The following is a 6,330-nucleotide window of genomic DNA, read 5'->3' on the forward strand; positions in this document are numbered from 1 at the left end:
TCAAAAGAATTCCCATAGACGGAAAAATCATCCATGAATACCTCTACAATACTCTCACAAAAACCATGAAAAATAGCAGACATGCATCTTTGAAAAGTAGCAGGAGCATTACATAAACCAAAAGGCATGCGTCTATAAGCATAAGTTCCATAAGGACAAGTAAAGGTGGTTTTCTCTTGATCTTTAGCTTTAACAGCAATTTGTGAAAACCCAGAATAACCATCAAGAAAGCAAAAATGAGTATTTTTAGACAATCTTTCTAGCATTTGATCAATAAATGGTAAAGGGTAATGATCTTTTTTAGTAACTTTATTAACTTTTCGAAAATCAATGCACATTCTATACCCTACAACTACTCTTTGAGGAATGAGCTCATCATTATCATTAGGCACAACAGTCATACCTCCTTTCTTGGGAACGCAATGCACAGGACTAACCCATCTACTATCAGCAATAGGATATATAATACCAGCTTCAAGGAGTCGTAATACCTCATTCCTTACCACTTCCTTCATCTTTGGAATTAGACGACGCTGAGGTTCAACAACAGGCTTTGCATCATCTTCCATATTAATAGCATGTTGGCAAATAGAAGGAGAAATCCCTTTCAAATCATCAAGAGTGTAGCCAATAGCGCCTCGGTGCTTCTTCAATATTTCCAATAACCTTTCTTCCTCAATCTATGAAAGCTTAGAACTAATAATAACAGGATATATTTTCTTATCATCAATATGAGCATATTTAAGATTATCAGGTAAAGGCTTTAAATCAAAAACAGGATCTTCCTTAGGTGGCGGTGTTGTACCCAAATCTTCCACCGGTAAATCATGCTTGAGAATAGGTTGGCGAAGAAAAATTTCCTCAAGCTCATCTCTTTCTTTCCTAAAAATTTCGCTCTCGCTATCCTCCAAATGTTGCTGCAAAGGATTATTAGGAACAAGAACAATAGATGCACATTGCTCCATTTTAAAATCATTACTAGGCAAATCAGCTTTATAAGGAGTTTTAGTAAATTTAGAGAAGTTAAACTCATAAGATTCACCAGCAAATTTAGTCAAAATTTTCTCTTTCTTGCAATCTATAATAGCTCCACAAGTATTTAGAAAAGGTCTACCAAAAATAATAGGACAATAATCACTAGCGTGAGAACCAAGTACCAAAAAGTCAGCAGGATATTTAATCTTACCGCATAAAACTTCCACTTCTCGAACAATACCAATTGGAGAAATAGTTTCTCTATTAGCCAGCTGAATAACCACATCAATATCTTCAAGTTCACAAGAATCAATTTCATGCATAATCTCCGTGTAAAGCTCATACGGAATAGCACTAACACTTGCACCAATATCACATAATCCATAATAGCAATGATCACCAATTCTAACAGATAGCATAGGAACACTAGCTTGTTTGGGTTTATTAGGATGTGAAACAATATTAGAAGCATCTTCACAGAAAATAATATGACCATCCTCTACATTTTCAGTCACAAGATCTTTAATTATTGCAACAGCAGGTTCAACTTTTATTTGTTCTTCAGGTTCTACAGGTTTCTTTTCACTTTTATGAACCGCACTATTTATAACAGAATACTCCTTCATTTTAGCAGGGAAAGGAGTTTTTTCAATATAAGCTTCAGGAATAACATGATCAGCAGTTTCAACTACAACGCATTTATTAATAGATGAATCAATTTTATCTTTATACGGTTCATGATACTTATCAAAATTCTTCTTTGGCAATTCATAATGAGAGGCAAAAGCTTTATAAAGATTTACAGCAACTTGAGAATCAAGACCATATATAGCACTCATATTACGAAATTTATCAGTATCCATAAAAGCTTCAATGCATTTATAATCATAAATTATACCTGATTCTCGATCTTTGTCGTTCTCCCATCCTTCAGTATTTTCTTGGATCCGATCAAGAAGGTCCCTTTTAAACTCTTCTTTGTTGCGTGTAAATGATCCAGAACACGAAGTATCCAGCAAGGTCTTATCTTGAAAAGAAAGTCTTGCATAGAAATTATCAATAATAACATTACCAGGAAGCTCATGAATGGGGCATTTGAGCATTAAAGACTTCAATCTCCCCCAAGCTTGGGCAATACTCTCTCCATCATGAGGCCAAAAATTATATATGCGATTCCGATCCTTATGAATTTCACTTGGAGGATAGAACTTAGAATAAAACCGGGGCACAATATCATTCCATTCAAGAGAATCCCCATTATCCAGTAATTTATACCAATGCGCCGCCTTACCGGACAGCGATAAGGAGAATAATTTCTTCCTCACTTCATCCATAGCAATACCTGCACATTTGAATAGCCCGCATAATTCATGCAAAAACAGTAAATGATCACCGGGGTGGACAGTTCCATCCCCTTCATAGCGGTTATCCATAACACGTTCAATAATTTTCATAGGTATTTTATATGGTATCACTTCCTCACCTGGCGCCTCATCCACTACCGTTGCAGTAGTAGTAGATTTCCCAAATAGAAATTGAAGAGAAGATCTCTCCATAATGACTTATAGCAAAGGCAGAAATAAAATCAGCACAACAGTAAAGGTTTTCCTTACCAATTCCACTTACCAATAGCGCTTCACTCCCCGGCAACGGCGCCAGAAAATAGTCTTGATGACCCACAAGTATAGGGGGTGTATCGTAGTATCTTCGATAAGTAAGAATGTCGATCCCAATGAGGAGCAGAAGGTGTTGACAAGCAGTTTCGATGAAGGATTCACTGTAAATGCTCACAGACAAGTATTCAGGGGGGGTTTGATGTAACAGTTGAATAAAGTACGAGTATGTAAAGTGCGAGAGTAATAATTGCAGCGAGTGGCCCAATCCTTTTTAGCACAAAGGACAAGCCGGTTTGTTTACTTATAATGACCAAACGTTCTCGAGGACACACGGGATTTTAGTCTAGTGCTTTCGCTACATACGGCTAAATAATCTTCATTGTTATGATAAGTGTTGTGTGGGTGAACCTATGCTAATGTACCGCCCTTCCTAGGACTAATACATACTTGTGATTATACCCCTTGCAAGCATCCGCAACTACAAGAAAGTAATTAAGAATAAATCTAACCACAGCCTTAAACTCTGAGATCCTGCGATCCCTCCTGCATCGATATACCAGCGGGGGTTTAGGTTTCTGTCACTCCGGCAACCCCGCAATTGGCAAACGAGTACAAGATGCATTCCCCTAGGCCCATAAATGGTGAAGTGTCATGTAGTCGACGTTCACATGACACCACTAGAAGAATAACACCACAACTTAAATATCACACCATTGAATATTACTCAACCATAGTTCACTACTAACATTTAGACTTCACCCATGTCCTCAAGAACTAAACGAACTACTCACGAGACATCATACGGAACATGATCAGAGGTGATATGATGATGAATAACAATCTGAACATAAACTTGGTTCAATGGTTTCACTCAATAGCATCAACAACAAGTAGAAATCGATACCGGGAGAGTTTCCCCTATCAAACAATCAAGATCAAACCCAAATTGCTACGGCGGTGACGGTGTCCAGCGGTGATGACGGCGGTGATGATGGTGGAGATGATGATGATGGTGATGGCGATGATGTCCAGCTCGATGACGGTGACGGTGGCGTCGATTTCCCCCTCCCGGAGGGAATTTCCCCGGCGGATTCCTACCGGCCGGAGAGCTCTTTTCTCTCTGGTGTTCTCCGCCCCGCAGAGGCGGCTGTAACTCTTCGCGAGGTACCCCTTCTGGCTTAGGTCTTCGGGACGAAGGGTTTGGCGAAGAAAAGGAGGCGAAAAGGGTCGTGGGCCCCCCAGACCATAGGCCGGCGCGGCCAGGGCCTGGGCCGCGCCGCCCTAGGGTGTGGGCCCACCCTGGCTGCTCCTGGCTCCTCCTTCTGGCTTCCTTCGTCATCTTGAAAAGTAGGATTTTTGGTATAATTTCCTTCCAGAGTTGATCTTCCGAAATATTGCGTTCTGACGGTGCTTTTTCCAGCAGAATCCTGGCTCCGGTGTTCGATCCTCCAATAATGATGAAACATGGAAAATAGATGAAATAACATAAGTATTGTGTCCCAATATGAAATATATCAATGAATAACAGCAAATTATGATATAAAATAGTGATGCAAATTGGACGTATCACTCCGCCATCCAGATGGAAGGGAAGCTTCACCAAGCCAACGAGAACCGCAAATGCCGGATGATGAATCAGCATGGGTCCAGCAATACCCAGAAGTACCACAACAACTCATCTGAAGGATTTACTCCAAAATATAACAAGCCCCCTACCCAGAACTACCGCCCAAACTACACCAACAACCACGGAGGACCCCCGAAGCCCGGAGGCAACAACAACAGCAATCACACCAGCAACAACAACCCCAACAACAACAACAACAACAACAACAACAACAACAACAACAACGGGAACAACAACAATAACAACACTGGCCCTAGGACTGGAAGCAACGCCATCCCCGTCGTCAACAAGGACAAGGCCACCATCACTTGTTATGAGTGTGGAGTGGTTGGGCATTACTCCAATGAGTGCCCCAAGAGACTCGCCAAGATTGCTGGCAACACCGCTGCACCTGCTCAGAACCAACGCCACTTTGCCGCAAGAAAGAACCAGAACAACAACGGCCGCTACTACAACATGACTGCCACCAAAGCCCAAGAAGCACCTCAGGCCATGTGATACGTCTCCGACGTATCGATAATTTCTTGTGTTCCATGCCACATTATTGATGTTATCTACATGTTTTATGCACACTTTATGTCATATTCGTGCATTTTCTGGAACTAACCTATTAACAAGATGCCGAAGTGCCAGTTCCTGTTTTCTGCTGTTTTTGGTTTCAGAAATCCTAGTAACGAAATATTCTCGGAATCGGACGAAATCAACGCCCAAGTTCCTATTTTCACCGGAAGCATCCAGAACACCCGGGAAGGACCAGAGGGGGGGGCACTGGGCCCCCAGACCATAGGCCGGCGCGGCCCAGGCCCTGGCCGCGCCGCCCTATGATGTCGTCGCCCCTTCGACCCTCCTGCGCCGCCTCTTCGCCTATATAAAGCCCCTGGATCGAAAACCCTGATACGTTGGGCGAAAACCACAGAAACCTTCCAGAGCCGCCGCCATCGCGACGCCAAGATCTGGGGGACAGGAGTCTCTGTTCCGGCACGCTGCCGGAGCGGGGAAGTGCCCCCGGAAGGCTTCTCCATCGACACCGCTGCCATCTCCACCGCCATCTTCATCACCGCTGCTGCTCCCATGAGGAGGGAGTAGTTCTCCATCGAGGCTCGGGGCTGTACCAGTAGCTATGTGGTTCATCTCTCTCCTATGTACTTCAATACAATGATCTCATGAGCTGCTTTACATGATTGAGATTCATATGAGTTTGTATCACAATTTATCTATGTGCTACTCTAGCAAAGTTATTAAAGTAGTTCTATTCCTCCTGCACGTGTGTAAAGGTGACAGTGTGTGCACCGTGTTAGTACTTGGTTTATGCTATGATCATGATCTCTTGTAGATTGCGAAGTTAACTATTGCTATGATAATATTGATGTGATCTATTCCTCCTACATATGCATGAAGGTGACAGTGTGCATGCTATGTTAGTACTTGGTTTAGTCTGTTGATCTATCTTACACTAAAGGTTACTAAAATATGAGCATTATTGTGGAGCTTGTTAACTCCGGCATTGAGGGTTCGTGTAATCCTACGCAATGTGTTCATCATCCAACAAAAGTGTAGAGTATGCATTTATCTATTCTGTTATGTGATCAACGTTGAGAGTGTCCACTAGTGAAAGTGTAATCCCTAGGCCTTGTTCCTAAATACTGCTATCGCTGTTTGTTCTTTGTTTTCTTGTGTTACTACTGCTGCAATACTACCACCATCAACCACACGCCACTAAGCTATTTTCTGGCACCGTTGCTACTGCTCATATATATTCATACCACCTGTATTTCACTATCTCTTCGCCGAACTAGTGCACCTATTTGGTGTGTTGGGGACACAAGAGACTTCTTGCTTTGTGGTTGGAGGGTTGCATGAGAGGGATATCTTTGACCTCTTCCTCCCTGAGTTCGATAAACCTTGGGTGATCCACTTAAGGGAAAACTTGCTGCTGTTCTACAAACCTCTGCTCTTGGAGGCCCAACACTGTCTACAGGAAAGGAGGGGGAACGTAGACATCAAGCTATTTTCTGGCGCCGTTGCCGGGGACCAGAAAGCTACACAACAGGAATTTCCTCCCTCGTCAACCACGCGCTAGTCCTGGACAGCATCAAGTATTTTCTGGCGCCG

Source organism: Lolium perenne, chromosome 7 (assembly GCF_019359855.2).
Source record: "Lolium perenne isolate Kyuss_39 chromosome 7, Kyuss_2.0, whole genome shotgun sequence".
Taxonomy (NCBI): Eukaryota; Viridiplantae; Streptophyta; class Magnoliopsida; order Poales; family Poaceae; genus Lolium; species Lolium perenne.